The sequence below is a fragment of the Canis aureus genome, chromosome 37 (genome assembly GCF_053574225.1).
Source record: "Canis aureus isolate CA01 chromosome 37, VMU_Caureus_v.1.0, whole genome shotgun sequence".
In the NCBI taxonomy this organism is placed as follows: Eukaryota; Metazoa; Chordata; class Mammalia; order Carnivora; family Canidae; genus Canis; species Canis aureus.
In genome coordinates, this window is record NC_135647.1 from 14,685,706 (window position 1) to 14,709,723 (window position 24,018).

General features: G+C 39.1%; 1 long non-coding RNA gene across 1 annotated transcript in view; it reads right to left on the reverse strand.

The window, feature by feature from the left end:
• Nucleotides 1-21,598: 21,598 nt before the first annotated feature.
• The window catches only part of LOC144306498 (uncharacterized), a 102,691-nt gene continuing 100,271 nt past the window's right edge, over nt 21,599-24,018 (reverse strand). The window contains exon 4 of the long non-coding RNA XR_013373582.1: nt 21,599-22,901. This is a non-coding gene — a long non-coding RNA (uncharacterized LOC144306498). The remainder of the gene's footprint in view (nt 22,902-24,018) is intronic.

Here is a 24,018-nt window from a genome sequence, read left to right on the forward strand (position 1 = left end):
GCTCTGTACACATATAAACATTTGTATAAAAAATTGTATATAAATGTGTACATATAATAGGAACACATATAAAGGAAAACAGTTTGGAGGGCAATCAACATAAATAACTTTATTGCCATTTTTGTTGGGTTGTGGTATTAGAACTGTGTTCATAAATATACATTTCTGGATGGATATGTCAATTTAAAAAGGTTATTAATGTGTATTTCCACTCATTTATGTATGAGTATATATTTACTCGTGTATATTATGAAAAGGATTTAAAGTAGCTAGTTTTGGTCACTAGAAGAATCTAAATTGAACACAAAAAGAGTAAAATATTTCATAAGTTAAAAAAGAAAATGTTTCCAGGCTTTCAAAGACCATCATCCCAATCCCCCCCTCCTCCAACACACACACACACACACACACACACACACACACACACCCAGAACACACATAATTATAAGTATCCTCAAAAAACAAGCAATCCCCTCTTCCTGGGGTATTGCAAACTACTGCCTGTGGGCCAAATCCAGCCCGTGTCTGCCTGCTTTTTAAAGTGCTGCTGAGATGCAGTGAAGAAGCAAAGCAATGAGGAAGACACAGGAGATGGTATATGGGCCTCATAGCCTGAAATATTTACTCTAAGGTATTTTGCAGAAAAAGTTTGCCAACTTCTGCCCTATTTTCCAGCACATTTCTGGAATCTCTGCTGCAAACCCTAGAAAAGTTTTTTGTTCCAGAGATTGTTTCAAAAGAAGGAAGGAAGGAAGGAAGGAAGGAAGGAAGGAAGGAAGGAAGGGAGGAAGGAAGGAGGAAAGAAGGAAGAAGAAAAGAAAGAAAGTAAAGAAAGAAAGAAGGAAGAAAGAAAAAGAAAAGAAAGAAAGAAGAAAGAAAGAAAGAAAGAAAGAAAGAAAGAAAGAAAGAAAGAAAGAAAGAAAGAAAAGGAAGAAGGGAAGGGAGACAAAGAAAGAAAGAGAGAAAGAAGGAAGAAGGAAGGAAGGAAAGAAGAAGAGAAAGAATAGAACAAAGGGGGATCCCTGGGTGGCGCAGCAGTTTGGCGCCTGCCTTTGGCCCAGGGCGCGATCCTGGAGACCCGGGATCTAATCCCACATCGGGCTCCCGGTGCATGGAGCCTGCTTCTCCCTCTGCCTGTGTCTCTGCTTCTCTCTGTGTCTCTCATGAATAAATAAATAAAATCTTAAAAAAAAAAAAAGAATAGAACAAAGGAAGGAAAGGAGAAAAAAGGAAAGAAAAAGAAAGAAAGAAAGAAAGAAAGAAAGAAAGAAAGAAAGAAAGAAAGAGAAAGAAAAAGAAAGAAAGAAAAAAAGAAAGTCATTGAGACCTGCAGAGTTCCCAGTATAAGTGGCTACAGCTTTTCCATTGTCCCTGTATCGTGGTCTTTCCATTCCCTTCTATAGACTGTAGAAGCTGTGGAAATTAATAAAGGGAAACCTCACTAACAGAGGAGGGAGGCTGGAAGGTAAGCCAGAAGGGGGGAGCTGCTCAGCCCCAAGGCAGTAGCTAGAGGAAGTGTCTGTCCATCACAGACCCCACCAGAGAATCCTCCACAGGAAAGAATCATCAAAGACAGGTCCCCACAGGGAAAGGAGTACCTTGCCTCCCCTACAAGACATTGACCACCCCTGCAACTCAGCCAGTAAGAAACTGTCATTGCCCCAAACTCTTGCTCTTCTCCAAAGGACTTTTGTCCAAAACAACCCCTCCCAGCTTCCTCCTCCATAAAATAATGGTCCTCTTTGTTTGCTGGACTTGCCTATAGTTTGGCTATAGCTTGCACATCCCAAATTGCAATTCTATATTACTCCTAAATAAACCCATTTTTTTTTTTGTAAAATAGCTGACTTTTATTTTTAAGGTTAACAAGGCTCTCACTTAGATTAATAAAAGGAGAAAAAATCCATAAGTTCAAATATTCATCATAGAAACATAAAGATGCATATTTATTATTTTCACACATACAAAGGTCTGCAGACAAATGTAGCAAAAATGCTTCCAGATAGAAGTCCTGTTCATGATTGAAGAGAACACCTGGTTAACAGGATTCATTTGCTTTCAAACAATGATTATATCTTCTTCCCTTAAGTGGATTCCCTATTTCTTTGAACTATTTTATTCTTAATGTTTATTTAGAAAACTTCATATTCATGGAAGGCAATGGTAGACTTCAGCCAGACCTGAACTTTCTTAATCACCAAGCAAATGGAATTCCACACAGAGGCCCACATCACTCGTATTATACAAAGAAACAGACAACATGATCATAGCACTAAGTGGAGAGAAAGAAAACGCACATGTGGCACAAAGTGCCAGGAGTGACAATTAGAATTACAAACCGATGCTATATATAGGAATAAAGTTAATAGTCAAATAGACAAACACACATCATTCTTTTCAGTGTGAGCAACATTTGTCTCCAAGCTAGAGGCAGAAAAACAGGCACACACAGATTATCTGTCACTTATTAAGAAGACTAAGATGTCTTTATTGACTCCTCCACTAAAATGATGGAAGAGAGCATAGTCTAGTACAGGGGACTAAATGTTCTTAATCCATGTCTCTCGTAAACAATCACCTCACCAGAACCCCCACACTGACAGATCAGGCCTTACATCTCCCTTTGAAAGGAAGTCCCCAAGTTGCAGAGGGAAAGAAAACTGTAGATGAGGCCACCAAGCTCGCCACAGAAAACTTTTTGGAAAACGTAAAAGACAACAGAGACAAATTAATTAATCAGACCTAACAGTATCCAGGAATATGTCAGCAGGATTAAGCAACCGTGTTGGAAAAAGCAAAATCGTGCCCTGAGAAAAGCAAGTGATCCTCCTGGAAAGATTCTACCCACAGAGACCCTTAGGCTAGGTCTACACTCACTGCCATTTATTACTTTGAGTTTTGACTCACACTGTTGTTGAATGTATGAATGCATGACTGAAGTGACAAATCAGTTGGAGATTTTTTTTAAAGATTTTATTTATTTATTTGAGAGAGAGAGCTAGAGTGAGAGCACGAGAGGGGTGAAGGGCAGAGGCAGAGGGAGAAGCAAGCTCCACGCTGGGCATGGAACCCGATGTGGGGCCTGATCTGAGGATGCTGGGATCATGAACTGAGCCATAGTCAGATGCTTACCTGTCTGAGCCACCCAGGCACCCCACATTGTTTAATGTTTTGAGGACCCCCTACTGTTTTCCAAAATGGTGCACCACTTTACATTCCCACCCACAGTTGTGTAAGGGTTCCTTTTTCTCCATATCCTCACCAACACTCATTATTTCTTATTTCTTTTTTTTTTAAGATTTTATGTATTTATTTATGAGAAACACAGAGAGTGAGAGAGAGAGGCAGAGACACAGGCAGAGGAAGAAACAGGTCCTATGCAGGGAGCCCGATGTGGGACTCGATACTGGGTCCCCAGGATCACATCCTGGGTGGAAGGCAGGCGCTAAATCACTGAGCCACCCAGGGATCCCCTATTTCTTATCTTCTTGATGATGGTCATCCTAACAGGTGTGAAGAGATATGTCATTGTGTTTTTGACTTGCATTTTCCTGATGATTAGTGATGTTTAACACTTTTTTAATATACCTGTTGACAATTTGTATGTCAGTGGAAACTTATTAAGAGTCAACCATGTCCCCGTGGGCACCATGTTAAATGCTGGGACCCACAGAGATGACAAAGGACAACACCTTCATCTGAGCAGCTCACAGTATAATACACGGTTATGTTATACAAAAAGCTATAACCCTATATCAAAATATTACAGAAAGTACAAAGTGTTATGGGATTATAGAACAAGGACCCAGAACCTCTTGTTTGGGGTGGGAATCTAAGGGAAGTCTTCCTGGACTAGCTTAGTAAGGTGAGTTGTGATTAAGGTTTCCCAGGTGAACAAGTGTGGACTGAAATAGCATAGCAAGTAAAGAGAGTCATGTGTTTCTAGAATAAATAGTTGGGGTCATATATACTTTATGAAGACCTGAAACAAGTCTGTCTATGCAGGGAATTTTGTACAAGTGTGACAAAGCATCATTTAAAACTTAAAATTCAATTTTCAAAAAAGAAATTTGGCTGAATTCAAAATGGCTGCTTTGAGAAGAATCCTAATATTTCACTGCTGCAGGCACATTGGTGCATGTGTGAATGAGTATAGCAGGGTGTGTGTCCAATCTTTATGGTGCTAGAGACTGTGTGTGTATGTGTTTTACTGCAGGTGTTCATAAGAACATGAATGTGCAGGAAGTAAGGATTACATCTTCTTGTCCTAGGATTTGGGACAATGTTTTACCTTATGAGAGACTGCTATTTGTGCCCATCCCAATGAGTTTCCAGATTAGACTGAATTAAAATTCATCAAAATAAGGACCTATGCATGAGTCTGGCTCATACAGCAGGCAAGAAAGAGCTAATGCTCTCTGCTAATAGACGAGGCCCAGCTAATAGACGAGGTTCCTGAGAGGAGGCTGCGTGTCTGCCAGTAGAGGAGTTTTTGAAATTGGGAGCAAGGAAAGGCTATATAAGGAGTGAGAATCTATGCTTCCCAGGAGAGCAAGCCTTCATGGTGCCTGACCGCCAAGAGACTATTTCTTTCAGCTCAAAGCTGCAGGACAAGACAAACTGCTGTCCAGCCTGCTGAGAGCTGCCAATGGAGCCACAAAAGGCCCACAGAGATCTGAGACTCAGTATGTGGCTGTCAGGGTCCCAATGCCAAGCTGCACAGTAGGGACTCTGATAAGGCAGGCTGCAGAGCCAGGGTCTGCTCAGTCGGACCGGGTGTCAGAAAAACCCCTAAAAGCCACCAGGATGGACCAGAGAGAATTAGGAATGTGATGAGTGAAGACACTGGCGTGTGGCACAGGGTGGAATCGCTCAGAGGCTGTGACTTAGGGACCTGCTCTTACAGTGCCAACAAGAAAGTGTAGCCCTCGAGGCCCAGAGGAGTGCCGGGCAAGGCGGAATCAGGTGTGATGCAGAACAACACAGAGCACCACTCAATCCAGGCAACAACTAGCACATTTCACAGAAATGAGAGCCCATAATTATAGTGAAAATATCAGGTTTCCAGCAAATTCAAAAGGTGCAGAGAGTTCTGACATCAAAACAGTAAGAACTACAGAAGTACCCAAGAAGGTGGCAAGGCAAAATCAGGGTGCTGTCATCAAAGAAGTAGGTCAGAGACTCAGTACCCCTGTGGCCTGGCTTGAATGACCCCATTTCTTAATGAGGAGAGATGGGCTGAGGGAAGGAGGAAGGAGAGGGAGGGAGAGAGACAGAGGAGAAGACAGAGGTAAAAGTCACAAATAATTGGTCAGCATTATATAGAAGAGATTAATATAATCCTGCAGAGTAAGAAAAAAATACCTGAAGTGAGAAGCCCATATGCAGGTATGCAGTCAGGGCCTTGATACTCACTGGGAAATTGTTGTAGACATGGCACCTGACCAGCAGGACAAGACAGATGGAGCCTGAGCAGATGCCACCTTTGATCTGGGATTTCTGGTTCTACATGTTGGAAGCTCCAAATGCCATTTCAGATCTCACCGTATCCTGAAATTACAATAAGTGCTTAACATCTAAAGATCTCAATTTATTCTTTATGAAAAATTAAGGGAAATGATAAAGCAAACAGTGGGGTCTAATCAGGAGAAAAATAAAAATGTACTACTTTTATGACCATGTTAGCATTTAACTAAAACCCCTTAAAATGGATCAACATATGCATAGATCAATTATAATCTGGGGAGTCCAAAATCATTTCATTCTCATAGCTCCATATGATTTTTTTCAGGTTTCACATGCAGAGATTCTGATGTAAGAATTTCCTTATTTTTTTAACTAATTTACTCTGAAGACAGAATATTATTTTTTTTTCATTCTTAATCTGCAGTTCACTTAGGCTCCTCGTTACATCTAGTCATGCAATGGAATTAAGTAGGAAAAGGAGTCTCCAAGCACGGACAGCAGCTGATAGGAAGAATAATAGAATAAGAGACCAGAAAGACAGCTTTGGTTAGGGTAGGAGTTCCAGTATTTTCCAAATCTGTCAGCCTCACAATGTGGTGTTTCGGTTAAGGGTTGAGTCATGACTCCATTTCAATTACTCCACAAAAGAAAGAAAACTGTACGTGACAATAGACATGAACACTCTGTAGCCACTAAATCTACGAAAAGAGAGAGCAAGAGTTTTGCACTTTGTCAGTAATGTGGTAAAGAGTGTCCCCAGTGTTTGAAAGCCAGGTATGAGATGTGGTCTCTCTGCATTTATGTGTGTGTGTGTGAGAAATGGGGGTGCATGGAAAGAAAGAGGAAAAGGAGATGAAGAGTAGAAGGAGAAAAGGTAAAGCAAAGAGACACAGAAGCAAAAGCAGTTCTAATGACATCATACAAGGCACGTTGTCTCTAATGATCTCCAGGCCCCCCTTCTAATGCAGGGGGAAAGGATACTGATTAGTAGTAGCAGTAATAGTAGTAGTAGTAGTAGTAGTAGTAGTAGTAGTAGTAGTAGTAGTAGATGAATAAGACAAATGACTGGACAGAGGGTAAACATTATGAGACACTGAATGTAAGTTGATGTGGATATTCATGAGGAGAATTAAGTGCTAAAGGAATCAGTGTACCCAGTCTGCAAACTATGGAACAGTTAGTTTTCCTTCTGAAAGGAGAGTCTACTTCATGCAAACTCAGTGATGCAAGCAAGAGTTTCCATTTCTATAACTATGCCTGGTGCAACCTTGGTGCTCAATAAATAATTGGTTTTTCATGAATTCCTAAACTGGAGGGAAGCATCATCCTGATTCTCCCCAACCTGGTAAGAATACACATGTCCAGGTAACATGCTTCATGCTGCCTTGCTTCCACATTCTTTCTTTAACATCGAACTTAAAATCACCCAAGGGCAGATCTGCTCTTCCCAAGCCAGGAGTGATAGAGCTCATGCTGGCTAGATGACGTGAAATGTGGCAAAAGACACCCCAAGTGTTTATTCAGGCCCCAAGGAAATCCCTGGAGAGCCTCTCAAACTTTGGAGCAAAATGCTCTTCCCTGGCTTGGGACATTCACAGGGAGCAAGAGAGAGAGAGCTTTTCCCTTGACCACTGAGCTTTTCCAAGAGCTTTTTTTTTTCTCTCTGCTCTGGGCATCTGACATTGAGCTGCCATGGTGAAAAAGAACAAATCCCCACCTATTCACTGGATGTTCTTTCTTTCCACTTACTACTTTATGTTTTTTGTTTGTTTGTTTTCAACTCCTAATTCTGCTGACTCTCAGCCAAAAATCTAAGGAATGTATATGAGAAAGTTGAATATTCAAGGACAGGAAAAATAAACAGGTTGAAATACTTGGCTATAGTTTGAGGTCTGGGCTCTGTGTCTATTCCACACTCTTCAAACATATAATTTAGTGTCGTGCAGGTCAGATCTCAACACTCAGTTGTAGACTTGGCTGATTAGGACATTGATGAGCATTACAATAGAAAAGAGGATCATAAATTAGGAAAGTCTTAGAAATGGTGGCAGCTTAACACGAAGAAAAGACCCAGCTGTAATACCCTTCTAAAGGAAGGACTTCCTGTGCATAAAAACAATGGGAAAAGTCACAAAGAAGGATGCAATTTGACAACATGAACAATTAAAACCAAAAAGGTCATTACAAAATCAATGAGCAAACAGTAGACTGTACAGTGTAACATCATGACAATCGGCCAATACCAATATCTTCAATACATACGGTGTGCTTACAAATCAGTTTTAATAAGTAACTCTGAGAAAGCTCAGAGGTGTGCCTGTGTGTGTGCATGTGCAACTATCATGGGCTCAAATCATGGAACCCAAACTAGAAGCTGTCCTACTTCAATCCTAGTACATGTCCTTAGTATTGTCACTTTCCCACTCTCCAAAAGGCCTTTTGCACTCTCCACCCTCCTCCCTTTGTGTCACCTACATTTCCTCTTCCTGACTCACTCTCAACTAATGGCTTTGCCTCACTCGCTACAGAGGAAATTGGAAGACTCCAAAAACAAAACAAAACAAAACAAAAAACCATCACTCCTTTTCATTGTCATATCTCAAGCTTCCTGCCTGTGGATCTAGCAAGTCTGCCTGTTTTCTGGTCTAAGATCAGAGATGTGTCCAAGGATGTGCTACAGTGGACAGTGTGCTCCTGTTCCAGTCAAAGGTCAGTTGTAGCCCTTCTTGTCTTCCAGAGGGTGTAGCTCCTGCACTTGACTTCTCTCTGTTGTAAAATCAACCTCTGTGAAAGATCTAAATGTGAGACAAGATTCCATCAAAATCCTAGAGAAGAATACAGGCAACACCCTTTTTGAACTCAGCCACAGTAACTTCTTGCAAGATACATCCACGAAGGCAAAAGAAACAAAAGCAAAAATGAACTATTGGGACTTCATCAAGATAAGAAGCTTTTGCACAGCAAAGGATACAGTCAACAAAACTAAAAGACAACCTACAGAATGGGAGAAGATATTTGCAAATGACATATCAGATAAAGGGCTAGTTTCCAAGATCTATAAAGAACTTCTTAAACTCAACACCAAAGAAACAAACAATCCAATCATGAAATGGGCAAAAGACATGAAGAGAAATCTCACAGAGGAAGACATAGACATGGCCAACATGCACATGAGAAAATGCTCTGCATCACTTGCCATCAGGGAAATACAAATCAAAACCACAATGAGATACCACCTCACACCAGTGAGAATGGGGAAAATTAACAAGGCAGGAAACCACAAATGTTGGAGAGGATGTGGAGAAAAGGGAACCCTCTTACACTGTTGGTGGGAATGTGAACTGGTGCAGCCATTCTGGAAAACTGTGTGGAGGTTCCTCAAAGAGTTAAAAATAGACCTGCCCTATGACCCAGCAATTGCACTGTTGGGGATTTACCCCAAAGATTCAGATGCAATGAAACCTGCACCCTGATGTTTCTAGCAGCAATGTCCACAATAGCCAAACTGTGGAAAGAGCCTCGGTGTCCATCGAAAGATGAATGGATAAAGAAGATGTGGTCTATGTATACAATGGAATATTCCTCAGCCATTAGAAATGACAAATACCCACCATTTGCTTCAACGTGGATGGAACTGGAGGGTATTATGCTGAGTGAAGTAAGTCAGTCGGAGAAGGACAAACATTACATGTTCTCATTCATTTGGGGAATATAAAAAATAGTGAAAGGGAATAAAGGGGAAAGGAGAAAAAAATGAGTGGGAAATATCAGAAAGGGAGACAGAACATGAGAGACTCCTAACTCTGGGAAACGAACTAGAGGTGGTGGAAGGGGAGGTGGGCAGGGGATGGGGATGACTGGGTGACCGTCACTGAGGGGGGCACTTGATGGGACGAGCACTGGGTATTATTCTATATGTTGGCAAATTGAACACCAATAAAAAATAAATGTATATAAAAAAAAAGATAGAGGGACACTTTACAGAATTGGAAGCTCTTATTTTGATTTCCATGCACCTTGGTGTCTCCTTGCCCTCTTCACCTTGTGATGGTCCAGGAAGAAAACTTCTGTACCCAAGCCATAGCTGGGATGCTAAGAGATGGAGAAGATATTTGCATGCTCCTTGCCCCTAGCTGTCAAATTCATTTTACAGACTCTCTTCTGAGACTCAACAAAACACTCTAAGGCACTGATTCCCTGAAGCATGGTCATATGGTAAAGTCTGAGCAGTCTAATAGAATTTGGGATCATCCAACCTCATACCTCTCCTTAAAATAATACTCTGGACTTCAGCCTGTGTGCTGGCACAGCAAACATTCTCCAGGAACAGAATTGTCTCTTCTTTCTGGGTAGCATTTTCATCGATGCTAATGCTGTGTTGACAAGATGTCTTTCTTTCTATTGGTATTGCTTCCAACCACATCAACTTTTCCACATCACAGCCCTTTAAGATATCTATAAGCTCCCCTCCACGTTTTTCCTCTTTTTCTTTATAATGGCTCCATAGATAGTGTGGTTTCCAGACTTTCCCTCATGTGGTGATCCTCTCCTGTACATAATTCAGTTTTTCACAGTAGCTCTTTGTAGCTAGAGACTTATCTTCCATGAGCATTTTGACCATCGGTGGCCAAGGATCCTCACCTTTATGTATCTAAGCACTGTAAGGGCAACATGAGTTTGTCTTATCTTATTATTAGTTACCTATGACATAGACTTCTGGGGCACTAATGACATGACCTCTAAAAAGAGTGAGTCAGGTCTCTATTTTTTTTAAACAAAAACTGGGGCAGTGGGCATATTATCATTATAGAAATTCTAGAATGTAGCCACCGGCAGAAGACCCACCCATTAGGAGAAGCAGAGCACAAGGGATAAACTTGAGCCAAAGGATCATGAATACAAAGGATCAAAGAAATACTACAACTCAGAGTTTAAAAAATATATCTTAACGGGGGGGACCTGCACCCCGATGTTTATAGCAGCAATGGCCACGATAGCCAAACTGTGGAAGGAGCCTCGGTGTCCAACGAAAGATGAATGGATAAAGAAGATGTGGTTTATGTATACAATGGAATATTACTCAGCTATTAGAAATGACAAATACCCACCATTTGCTTCAACGTGGATGGAACTGGAGGGTATTATGCTGAGTGAAGTAAGTCAGTCGGAGAAGGACAAACATTATATGTTCTCATTCATTTGGGGAATATAAATAATAGTGAAAGGGAATATAAGGGAAGGGAGAAGAAATGTGTGGGAAATATCAGAAAGGGAGACAGAACGTAAAGACTGCTAACTCTGGGAAACGAACCAGGGGTGGTAGAAGGGGAGGAGGGCGGGGGGTGGGAGTGAATGGGTGACGGGCACTGGGGGTTATTCTGTATGTTGGTAAATTGAACACCAATAAAAAATAAATAAAAAAATAAAATAATAAAATAAAATGAAATAAAATAAAAAGACATTTTCTGAAAAAAAAAAAATCAACCTCTGGTGGCATAGAATGTCCCATGCCTTAGTGTTTGTGAATAGCAAAGATCTTTCACTGCTATCCCCTTAAAACACTCATCTCTCATCTTTTAGGACACCAGACTCTCCTGGTTTCTCTTTGCCTTTATCCAGGCTTCTCCCTTCTCTGTTTAGTCTCTAAATGTTGGAGCACCCCAGGGCCAGATGTGCGGGCCTTTTTTCTATCTAACTTTCTCTCAAGGAGTATCATTCAGGCTCAAAATGCAAGGACCATTTATTTGCTGTGGGTTGAATTATGCCCTCCCCCCAAAGATTTGGAAGCCCTAAACCCTAGTCCCTGTGAATGTGATCTTATTTGGGAGTAGGGTCTTTGCAGATGTAATCAAGTTAAGATGAGGTCATTACTGTGGGCTTTAATCCATTGACTGGTGCCCTTATAAGAGGGTGCTTTGGACATGGATGAGTAGGGAGAAGAGTGCCAGGTGATAACGGAGGCAAAGGCTGGGTTTATACAGCTTCAAGTCAAGGAATGCCAGGAGTGAAGGGAAAGGCACAGAATAGATTCTCCTCTAGAGCCTTGAGAGAAGATGGCCCTACCAGCAATAGTTGATCTGCTTTCTAGAGTCCAGAACTGTGAGACAATAAACTTTCTATTGTTTTAAGCCATTTAGTTTGGGATAATTTGTTACTGAAGCTCTGGGAATCTAAATTTTCCATCTATTGGGTATTCTGATTCTAAACCCCACATTACATATTTGACTGCCCAATTGACGTATCATTAAATATTGGACAGGAATCTCAATACAGAAATCATGATTCCCACCCTGCACCCTGACTTTCCTCTTATTTTCTCTCATATTAGTAAATTTCCTGTGATTCACCCAGTTGCTGGATATAAAAATCAAAGAGTTGTTCTTGAATCCTTTTTCTTTCATCCCTATGTCCCATAAGCAGAGAAGAAAGTCCTGTCAACTCAGTTACCAAGAGAGATTTCAGATTTGTCCAGTTCTTGCCATCTGACTGCTCTCACCCTAATGCAAGCCATCATCATCCTTTCCCATCTGGACTTTTGCAATGGCGTACCATCCGGTGTTTTGCTTTCATTGCAACCCATCCCCCCAAAATGTGATTCTGAAAAATAAATAGCCCAAGCAAAGTTGGTCCCCTTTTTAAATCCTTCAATGCTTGAGAAATCAAAAATTCTGTGAGTTCTCTATGTTGCTTTTTATGAATCTGCAGGTCTGGCTCCTCTGAGCCGCTCTGTTGTCATCTTGTACTCTGCTTGTCTCTGTCTCAAGCCTCCAGCCACTCTTACTTTCTTTCCACTATGCAAGCAAGGCTTTTTGCCATCTTAAAGCCTGTGCACTGGCTTCTCCCCCTGCCTGAAACCATTTCCCCCAGATCTTTGCATTGCTCTCGCTTCCTTCCTATTTAGGATTTAGTTAAAAGTCTATCATACTCTCCTGCTAATTAATTGTCAGATCACTAGCACTACCTAACATGTTTGTGTTTATCTACTGTCTCTCCCTACTGTATTTAAGTTCCATGAAATAAAAGATCTTATTGTTTTCATAGTTATAGTCCCAGGTCCTTGAATAGCATCTGGCCAAAGTATTCAATAAACAGCTTTTCTATGACTAAACTGTTTAACCCACTACAACCCCTTATTTTATTTTATCGGATCCTTATTAAAGAAGAAAATAGAAATAGGGGATTCAGTGCCTTCCCCAGGCCACACAGGAGTCTGGTTGTGGTCTTCCCTACACATGTCTATGGTCCTTCCCAAAAGATACTCACTGTTACATCTGCTTGTCATCCTCTTCCTCCACCCTGGACCACTATTTAATGAAGTGAACCGGGAAGTATGAATCTGTTCATTCAGTCAGCCCATCAATTCATTATTCACAGTGAAGTACCTTCTGCCTGCCAGACACTCTGTTCTGTTCTGGAAATACAGAGCCAGATTTCAGAGGCCCCCCATCCTTAGTGATTCAGACATGTAAACCTAAATAGATTGAAATATAAATATAAGCATTGTAGCAAAGACTGGAATAAAATGCTGAAAGAGCAAAAATAATGTCATAGAGAATATTTTCTCCTTATAACTACATAGCTAACAAAACCCTCCAGCACATTTTGCACACAACAAATTCTAAATGACTGTCATTCGCTAGTAAGCGGAAGGTTTGGTTAAACTCTTCTCTCTGAGGAGCAAAAGCATCTTCTTTTGGAGGAGATCATTTAAAGTAGAACAGATTCCCACTAACTTAGATGGTTTAGATAATAATGGCAATGAATAAAAACAGAATATTCCAAGCTCCATGCCTGCTTTTGGCATGCCCTGTGACATGGAACTGTATGAGCTTTCTGAGGCTGTTGTGACAAATTATCACAAATTTAAAACAATGCAAATGCATTAAATCATAATTTTAGAGGCCTGAAATATGAAATATGTTTCATTTGGCCGAAATCAAGGGGACAGGGGGTCCGTGCTCCTTGCAGAGTTTCTGGGGGAGAATCTGTTCCTTGCCTCTTCTCTCATCTGGTGACTCCAGGCCTCCTTTGCTGAGAGCAACCCAACTCTGCCTCCATGGCCACACTGCCTCCTTCTTCTCTGACTACAGTTTTCCTCTGCCTTCTTCTGATAAGGATGCTCATGTTTGCATTTAGGGCCTATCTGGATAACTCTGGACAATCTCAAAATCTTCAACTCAATTATATTTGCAAAGTCTTTACCATATAGTATTCACTGATTCTGGGGATTAGGACATGGACATCTTGAAGGGCCATTATTCAGCCCATCACAGATACTATTACTAATACTGGACTATATCAGGTTAACTCCATAATAGATTTTCATAGCACCCTGTTCTGTTCTGCTAATTCATAGTTCTAATCACAGCTATAGTACATACATTTTTTCTTGATTATCCATTTAATATTTCCCACCACTAAACTAAGTTTCTGGGAAACAGGAAACATATTTGTCTGCCTTTCTGTTTTTTTTTTTTATTTTGTTTTGTTTTTGTTCTTGTTTTTATCATTATCTCTTCATAGCCATGCTTCGTCCCAATCTAAGACAGTTGCTGACACATAATAAATGCTCAATGAAAGGTTGTTGAATTACAAATAGATCTCCATTTTACAGGTGAGGAAAGAGGTGAAAATGAGTTAGTTAATTTCTAGGAAGTGATCAATTGTCTACAAAGTGGCAAAGCAGGACTTTGAGTTCCAAACCTATGAATTCTGTTGTACTTTCCTCAGCCTGGGTCTGACAATATTCATTTTATATCTTTCTGGTTCAATGATTTTGATTCTCAAATCTCATGACTTTTCCTTTAAAAGAAAAAAAAATTCCTCCTGCCTTATTTTGAATACAAACTTTGTTATGCAATAATGTAGGACTATATTTAACAACCCATAGATAAGAAGTAGGTTTAATGAGGACTTTGTCAGAGATATTGTTGGATATAAAATATCTACAAAATCTTTTTTTTCACTTTGTGATTACTGTCAATTCCCAGAACTGCAAGACTTTGCCTGAAAACCTTGATACAAATCCATGTTCAGCCTTGTTTTTCATTCTCAGAAGCTGGCCTTTTTGCTATTTATGTCTGGATACTATAAATGCAAGCCATCCTTGAAACAGAATTGCAATAATTTAAAAAGCTCTCCTTCTAAGGTGTCACAGGTATTCTAAGTCTGTTTATAAAGTTAGCTCAGGTAATGCAGAGTGAGGACTGATGTCTGATGAGAGGCAAAAGACCATTAGGTCTTTCTATCAAGTCTCAGATCAGCAACTAGGATTCTAGATCTCTTCCTCCCAAGAAGCCATGACTTTAGGAGGGAAAACTTGGCTATTATCAGGAGTGTGTGATATCCATTTGCCATGCACACTGCTGTCTGTAAGCATGAAATGTTGGCTGAAGGACTGAGTGTTGATGCGGGAAAGAAAAAATTTGGGTGATATTTTCAAAACCTTGATTATACTATATTAGTCCTGTGGAAAAATCTTGGGACCTAAAACAGCTAATATATCTCTTCTTTTTCTCCCTTCTCTAGAATAAAAGAATTCCATTCTGTAATATTTTTAAAATAAGGGAAACCCTGAAATAAAGTGTTTTCACGTGTCTGGTTATATAAAATATGTTCATATGTAAACCACAATAATAAAAACACAGTCCCTAGAGAACCAGGATTTGAGGACTGGCTAGACAAAAAAGGGAGGCTGTTAGAGGAATAATTGAGCAAAAACCCAAATGAGGATTAGAAGGACTTCTGGAAAACACAATATGTGTCACATAGGGAAAGGAGGCAAATAGGCATCGAGATAAGGAAAAAACTCGTAAACTGTTTTTGCCTTCATAAAATTAAAGACAGTTCAAAATTTGTCAAGGCAAGGAAAGCAAGTTCTTACAGAAATGAGCAAATACATAATTATAGTTTTCCAAAGAACAAGAAGTAAAACCCATTACACTTATTTTAAATGATGATATTAAATCAACTTGGCTTTTCTGATTCAGGAAACTTTTTTTTTTTTTTTTTTTGGTCCTCATTGCCAGGAGATAGAGAGAAGGAAGGTACCTGAGGGATATTTAGAAAATATTTCAACAGAACATAGTTAGGAGGTAGTTGTGGGTGACAAAGGCAAATCAATGTTATGGGGAAAAATGCATGGGTGGAAGTACCACTTATTGGGATGGAGAAATTAGAGATGGTTCATTTTGGTTTGTGGAGAAGGCAAGCTTTTGAAATTTTAAGTATGAGTTGACTATAAGACATTTGGGTGTATAAATCTAGAACTCAGAAAAGATATTTTTAGCTAGAGATGGAAATTGGGAATTGTCAATATTTGGGTGGTATTTGTGCATGTGGGAACAGATGAGGTTGTCTAGGTAAAGAATATACTGAAAGAAGGCCTGGTCCAGGGGCCCAAATAACTCTGATGTTTAGTAGTGAAAGGGAGGGAATGAGGTCAGCAAATGGGATGGAAAGGTTTTCCCAGAACAGAGAGTGCTGTCTTGAGAAAACCAAAGTTGGTATTTTTAAACAATCTCACATGAGTTTGAGTCCCAGCTCTGTCACTTATCATCTTTGTATATTTGGGGAAACTATTTAGCTTTCCTAAATTCAAGATCGCTTTTGAATTTCGAAGAGTATCACATACATTCAAAAGGCTCAAAATGAGCCACTTGTAGTTCCCTAAGGCACTTATGAAAGCAAGAGCAAATTCTGCTTTTGATTTGATTAAAATAACTTTTATTAAAGTGTGAGGAAGTCGATGAGACAAATAATACATGGATATGGATCTAATAGATTTACATAATGCTCACAGGAATTTTTATTCCTATTTCAAATGCTTTCTTTCTCAGGAAATGATTGACATATTTGCATGGTAGGTTGGACAGGTTAATACGTAAGTTGTTTTATCCGTTCATACCTAAGAATGATTCTTCTTACCTGAGGCACTTGAGATACCTCGCTCACTAAATCTTGAAGAATTTTAAAAATGACTTTGGAAAAGCCAACTTGTCACCGGAGGGATGTCTGAAAAGATTTTTCAATCAATTTCTATTTGAACATAAAATATGATAAATGTCTCTGTTATGGAGAAAATTCATCTAATTATACCCATCCCATGTAATTTATAACAAAACACATTAATGAATTTATCTTGATTTCTGGATAAGGTTTTCAAACCTTTTAAAATACGTATTGTGTATGGAGATCAAATTTGTTGTCCAGAAAGAAACTTACAACATCCATTCCTTTAGATTTGAATGACTCTTAATTTCAGCCATGTTTTAGAATCTACTTTCTTACTGAATTTAACAAAGTCAATTAAAAAAAAACTTTAAAAAATGTTGTCTCTCTTTAGTCTATTAGTTAGTTTCATGTGGCTTTAATTTATTAATATATGTTGCACTGAACAATAATGTGAGCTGCCTACAGTGAGTGATACATGGACATTAATTTTATACACAGGATCTCAATTCCCATGAGAGTTCCCATTATGGGCCCAGAATAGTTTTCAAAAGCCACCAAAGAAATATAGTTTATCCATACAGAGACAGTGACAATTTATTTTAATATTAATGAAATTCATATAAGTATCATTAGTGGCATATAAATTACACTAACATGCCTTCACGGTGCCATAAGTTAGATCCAGTTATCCACCGGGACTCCCTGTGCTTTACAGAGGGTCATTTATCTATTTCTTGCAGGGAATATATGTAAGTCAAGTTTTCATCTTGTCTCTGAAAATAGAAAAGATGCATTCTTGCATTTTAGTTTTATTCTCTTTAGAGACTATAATTCTCCATTTGAAAACAGAGTATGTTTGGTTTGGAGCAATTAAAACTCATTCCTGAGTTCCAACTTTAACAGAATGAGCACTCTTCTTAAGTCTATAGCCATGTGATTGGGTGGCAGTAACTGATATGATGTTAAAAGATATAATTTGCAGGTACAACTGTCTGAAATAAATGAACACATCCAAATTAGAAATAAATGAACAAATTCTTTCAAGAAATTGAATTACAAACCCATGAGGTAAATCAGAATTAGATATACTCTTCTTTAAATTAGCCTTCCCTTTATATGATTTCTCACTTGCTTGTGCCTCTCTAACATATAGCAAAAGGCAAGCCAGTAGAAGAAAGTGGAAGAAAGGTTACACAGATCGGTCAGGTTATCATATAGACTCTGAACACTCCAGCAAAAAGGAATTCACTCCCCTACTTTCTTCTTAGAATGCATTCAATACAAGAAAGCCCTTCTTTATCGTGAAGCAAAACTACTTCCCAGGACCTTCTAGATACTAGCTCTAATTCTTTGAAATAATACCATCTACTTTCTTAGCTCAGGCTGCTATAACAAAATACCATAGACTGGGTAGTTTAAACCACAGACACATTTTCTCATAGTTCTAGAGTCTAGGAAGTTCAAGATCAAGGCACCAGCAAATTCAGTTCTCAATGAGGGGTTTTTTCCTGGTTTGCAGATGTCCACCTTCTTGCTGTGTCTTCATATGGCCTCTCCTTGGTGAGCGCTCTTGGGGTAAAAGGGAACTCTCATATCTCTTTCTCTTTTTATTAAAACACTAATCCTTGGATGCCTAGGTGGCTCGGTCAGGTAAGTTTCTAAGTGTTTGCCTTCAGCTCAGGTTATGATCCCAAGGTCCTGGGATCGAGCCCCGCATCCAGCTCCTTGCTCAGCAGGGAGATTACTTCTCCCTCTGCTTCTGCCTGCTACTTCCCCTGTTCATGCACTCTCTCTGTCAAATAACGAAGTAAAATGAAATGAAAATAAAAACGCTAATCCTATCATGAGAGTGTAACTCTCAGAACCTCATCTAGACTTTATCACCTCCCAAAGATTCCACCTCCAAATGCCACAATGTCACACTTGGGTTCCAACATATGATTTTGGGATGACAGGGAGACACAAGCATCCAATCCATAGCATCTTATAGTCCAGGCAATTTATTAATATCTGTCTTATAATCCTCTCAAAGTCAGCACGTTCATATAGGAAAAAAAATGTGTTCAGCTCCACATAGCTAGAAAGTGGTGTGATAAACACAGTTCTGACTTCTAAGTACTTGATCTTTCCTTTTTATCCCCTGCTGCCTCTCTAAATCAAAGAGCCCCATAGAATAAGTCCTTCTTTGATATACTAGCCCACCATATTGTTCACCATTTCACACCCTTCCGAGCTCTTATCCAAGCTAAATATTTTTTAATTTATTCAGTTTTTCCTTCAAATGACTCAATTTTTTTTTTTTTTTTTTTACTCTTGTGACCATGTTAACCTCTCTTCTCTGGATATACTCTACATAGTCACTGCCTTCATAAAGCCCAGCACCCAGAACTGAGCCCATAACTTCACAGGAGTCCTGACTAACACAGATCTGGGTGAGACCCATAGGTACCTTACCAGGAGTTTTCTATTTCTTTTAACATGTTTTAACCATAAAGTAGTTTGTGCACCAGTCACTAAGCATCTTGTTCATAAGCATAAGATTTTGTCAAATGTCCTGCTAAAATTCAATATCCAAATCGTATGAGAACTTCTAAATATCTACCCCAAGCTAAGCTTATTAGCTAGCTCTATCATTACTAAATAAAGGAAGTTAGTTTTCAACTTTTCTGGAACTCAGGCAGGCTTCATTTTCTTATTTGTCTCCTCCCAGAGCATAGGCCATGTCACTGCATACAAATTGTTTTCATCCTGGAAAGAGTCATCTTTTTAACATAAGACACGCTGTGCATCCTGCTGCTCATTTGAAAAAAGGGAACAATCAAACAGAGGGAGATGTAAGTGACAAAGTATTTCAATAGTTGAATCAATAATACAAAGGTTTTTGAGCAGAAAAATGCCATATAAAGGTTTTTATGGGTATTTTTTTTTGGCTGTTTTAGACAAATAACTGATAAGAACAGAATTTACTGCTTTTAAGTCATCGGGATTTTTTGGCTTAATCCAAAAGACATAATCCTACAATGGTCAAGAGTAATACCACACTTAAACAAGAACCACAGGAATAGTTTTATTAAATAATCATTAGTTTACCTGGCAAACAGTTTTGGCAAGAAAATAATAATTATTTCACTTATTCTCAGAAGCCTAAAAAAAGGGCAAGATTCTGGACTAACATCTTAAAAGTTAAAACCAATTACCTTCAACATACTGGTTATCTCAATTAACACCAATGAAAATAATCTTGAAATAAAGTTCTTAGTTTCACTGTATCCATTTGATCCAAATGATTGAAATAAAATAAATGAATCCCACAGGAGTTCTAATTGTCTGTTAAATTCTAATAAACCAGTGCTGCAACCTGAAAGCAACTCCAATGAGGTCAATTTGTCTAATATATTACCTACTGAGGTGACAGTCCCAAAATTCACCCCAGAAAATCCATTTTTGGAAGCCATCCCCCAGAGTCGTGTTTACACTGGGATAGACAGTGTGTTTCAAAATCTATAGGAAGATTATGATAAGAAAAGATCACTCCTTTGAACAGAAAGAAAACAATCTAAGAATTAGATGTCATGTTGCCAGTCATGCCAAAGGCTCTTTCTGAGTTAACGTGCAGCCTGTCAGCATCATCCACCCAGAGTACATTGTCTGAAAACTCAATCTGGCCATTCTGTTCTGCAGGAACAGGAAACTCTTCAACAGTATGCCCTATAGGATATCTTGATAACATCAGCAGGCAGAGTATTGAGCACACGCCCCCTGGTCACATACACATACCCCAGATGAGAAAGTAAGGAAGACAGGAATTCTTCTGTATTCTCATCAACAGCAACAAAAAAAATGGCATTTATAGGCAGAAGAATAATAAAGATACCCTTGTCGGTCACTGAGCGTATGCATGGGGAGAAAATAACTTGGATCACTGTAGTCAGGAGGAAGCAAGTCACAAGGAACGTTTACAGCTTGCAAAGCATGCGGTGTCCACTGTGCCATCCTCTCTGTCCAGCCATTTCTGCACTAGTGTGTCCTCTTGTGCAAAAGAGACTTAAGAAAGTAGACATTTTGATGGATAATTCCCATTTTCTTTTACCTCACAATGTCTTAAAACAGTAAGTAGACCTATTAATCACTGTAAATGCTCAGAAAGACACATAAGTAGTAAAGATCTGAAAGAGAAAAGTAGAGAAGCCAAATCTCCAAAAACTGCCCCTGGATTACCACTAACATTGAATTATATGGAACTGTTTTGTTCCTGTAAGTGAAAGATATACTTGCCCTGCCACCTGAACTGAAGCAGAAAAAAAGAAGTACCATGGAATTCAGACCCTAAGCCTAATTTAGTGTTGACAGTGGGATCTTCCCTCACTTATAGGCATTATCATATTATAGTCCTGAATACTATCCTTTATACAGACTAAGGAGACCACCAAACTTATAACTTGAAGAAAGATAATTAGCTAAGACTTGGGAATGTCAAGTAACAGCAAAATAAATTAAAAAAAAACTCAAAGGAGTATTTATAGGGTACTTTTATTAGTTCCCCAGGGCTTCCCTAACAAATGACCACTGACTGGTGGCATAAAATGATGGAAATGTATTCTCTCACAGTTCTGGAGGCTAGAAGTCTGAAATCAAGTCATTGGAATGGTCATGCTCTCTTTGATGGCTCTGGCAGAGGAATCCTTCCTCATCTCTTCTAGTTTCTGGTTGCCAGCTAGATTGCCAGCAATATTTGGTGCTTCTTAATTTGCAGATGCATCCCTCCAGTCTCCACTTCTGTCTTTACATGGCCTTCCCCACTGCGTATCTATGTCCAAATTTTTCTCTTGTTATAACAGCACTAGTTAACCCAGTTTGACCTCATGTTAACTTGATTACATCGGCAAGTACCTTATTTCCAAATAAGGTTACATTCGCAGGTTCTGGGGGTTAGAACTTCAGCATATCCTTTAGAGGGACACAATCTATAATGGTGCTCATTTAAAGCACTGACTCATTTGAAAAAACTACAACTAGCAGTATTGATATAATTCTTGGATGCTGGAGGATGGTAGATGTGGGGGAGAAGGGATATGGCCCACAGAGAACAACCAAGTCATGGTGTGTATTTTCGTATCAGGACCATGGACAGTAGCTCATGTTCCTCCCACCCCCGCCCTTATCCCACCCCAGTATCAGTTTATGCCCATGGGGAGAAATGCCTTGCACTGAACAAGGCTTATCAAAATACCGTTATTAGATTTTCTCTCTGCTATTTCTAAATTTGTATTCTTTAAACTAATTTATCTTACTATAATTTTGCCTGGTATAGAGGAAAGATTATAGTAGTAGAGAACAGTTTGTTGGCTTATGAAGACTGTCATTATATTTTTTAAATATGGGGTTTTATCCTCATTGTAAAGTCCTGAAACCTAGGTGGTTAGCTTAGCGAATGATGATCCAGTGGAACAACACAGCTCTTACCACTTAAACTTATTCAGAACTTGTCTGTTTCAGAGAACCCATAAATTATTTTAAGGTACCTATACTATAAAATGATCAGCATTTATGTTGCTTTTCTAAGATGAAGTGTATTAAAGCAATGTGTAAGAAAATACAAATGAATTGGATTTGATATGTTCTAAAGGAAGTGAGTAAAGTGGCCATATCAGAGGGGGTTAGATGACATAAGGCTTTATATACCCTTCTGAGGAGGCTGGACTTCTATGGAAGAAAGAGAGGAGCTATTTAGGGCTTTAGGCAAAAGGATGATACAGTTGAATTTGTATTTTATTTAGATAATCTGTTGGTTGTGTAAAGGATGATTTACAGGTTGGTACGACAAGAGGCAGGCAGAGACATTTAACTAGGGTAGTAGTAATAAAAACAGGAGAACAGAATGGATTTCAGAAATATTTAGGAGATAGAATCAGTAGGTCCTAGTTACTCATTAGGGATGGGAGGGGAGGTTATATTCTTGCTTGGGTGACTTAGAAGAATTGGTTTGAAGGGGTGGTGGATAATGAGTTTGGTTGCTGGTATATTCAATTTGAATTGTCTTTGGAGTTCAAAGTCTGTATCCCTGCATGCTCTACTGCAGAAGCATTGCCCTATTTCCTAAGTCCTTGGTATTAGCACTTCAAACTGTTCTTTCTTTCTTAGATCATGAGCTCAGTGAAGTTGATCTTCTCATGTGCAACCTTGTATCACTTACAGCCTGAGAAAGTGCTTGCTTGATAACCATTTCTGGTGCCATCCTCAAATCCTTAACTGCTTTGGGTAGAAGAATTGAAGAATTTTTCTTTCTTTCTTTCTTTCTTTCTTTCTTTCTTTCTTTCTTTCTTTCTTTCTTTCTTTCTTTCTTCTTCTTCTTCTTCCTTCCTTCCTTCCTTCCTTCCTTCCTTCCTTCCTTCCTTCCTTCCTTTCTTCTTTCTTTCTTTCTTTCTTTCTTTCTTTCTTTCTTTCTTTCTTTCTTCTTTCTTTCTTCTTTCTTTCGAGTTTATCTATTTGAGAGAGACAGAGAGAGCACAAGTGGGGGGAAGGGCAGAGGGAGAGGGAGAAGCAAACTCCCCCCTGAGCAGGCAGTAGGACCCTGAGATCATGACCTAAGTGAAAGGCAAATGCTTAACCCACTGAGCCACCCAGATGCCCCTGAAGAATTTATTTTTAACGTGGTGGATACTTATTGTCTTCAAGCAAAGAGGGACTCTTAGATGTGCTTCCATCTAAGATAAGGGCTTTCTTCTTAGGACTTTAGGCAGAGAAATCTGAGAACACTAGCTTCCTATAGTGACTAAATTATTGACAGCATTTAAAGGCACATTTGATTTGACACAATGTGCATACATGCTGTCCCCTGTCAGCTTATTTGGTTTCTTCTGAATGGCAGAGATTAAAACACTTCTGACAGAGTAGGGCCTGGTGGTACCTTGCTAAGGAGGACTTAGCACCTTAAAACAGCAACCTACCCATTGTGAGATTTAGACATAACAATCCTGTGTTGTTCTGGAAGTCCCTACATAAGGAACAGCCTTCTTACACTCATTCAAAGAGTCAAGGTTGCCATGACAGGTGGCTGAGGAGATAGAGACCAGGTTTCCTGGTCATTCATATTCTCTTCATATCTCCACAAATTGTAGGTAGAGGTGGGTAAGGGAATTAATTGGTAAGTAAGTAGAGACCATCTCCTTTTTACATCTTCCCCAATTCTATGAAATGAGAACAAAGGAAGTGGAAATGGCTCTTCATAAATTTTACTGTTGGAAGACACCACAAAACCCCTCTGGTTCTATTCTTTTATTTTAAATAAGTGGAAACTAACCCAGAAAAACACATGGAGCTTAAGGTCTTTGAAAGTTCTAATCAGAATCCAATTTCTTTTATTTACAGAGCAGAACTCTCTCTTATATCATGTTACTTCTTATGGCTATCATTTATTGAATTTGAATACAGGGCAATATAGTCAGAAGGACCTCATCTGGTTATTTTAGTAATGCTTTGTCTTAAGAAAGTTCATTGCAATAAATCCTGAAAGAACTCTTAGAAATTGACTTAGCTTTTTTATTATTTAAAATCAGTTTTCTGGATGACTAAGGCTATGCTTCATTAAAAATTCAACAG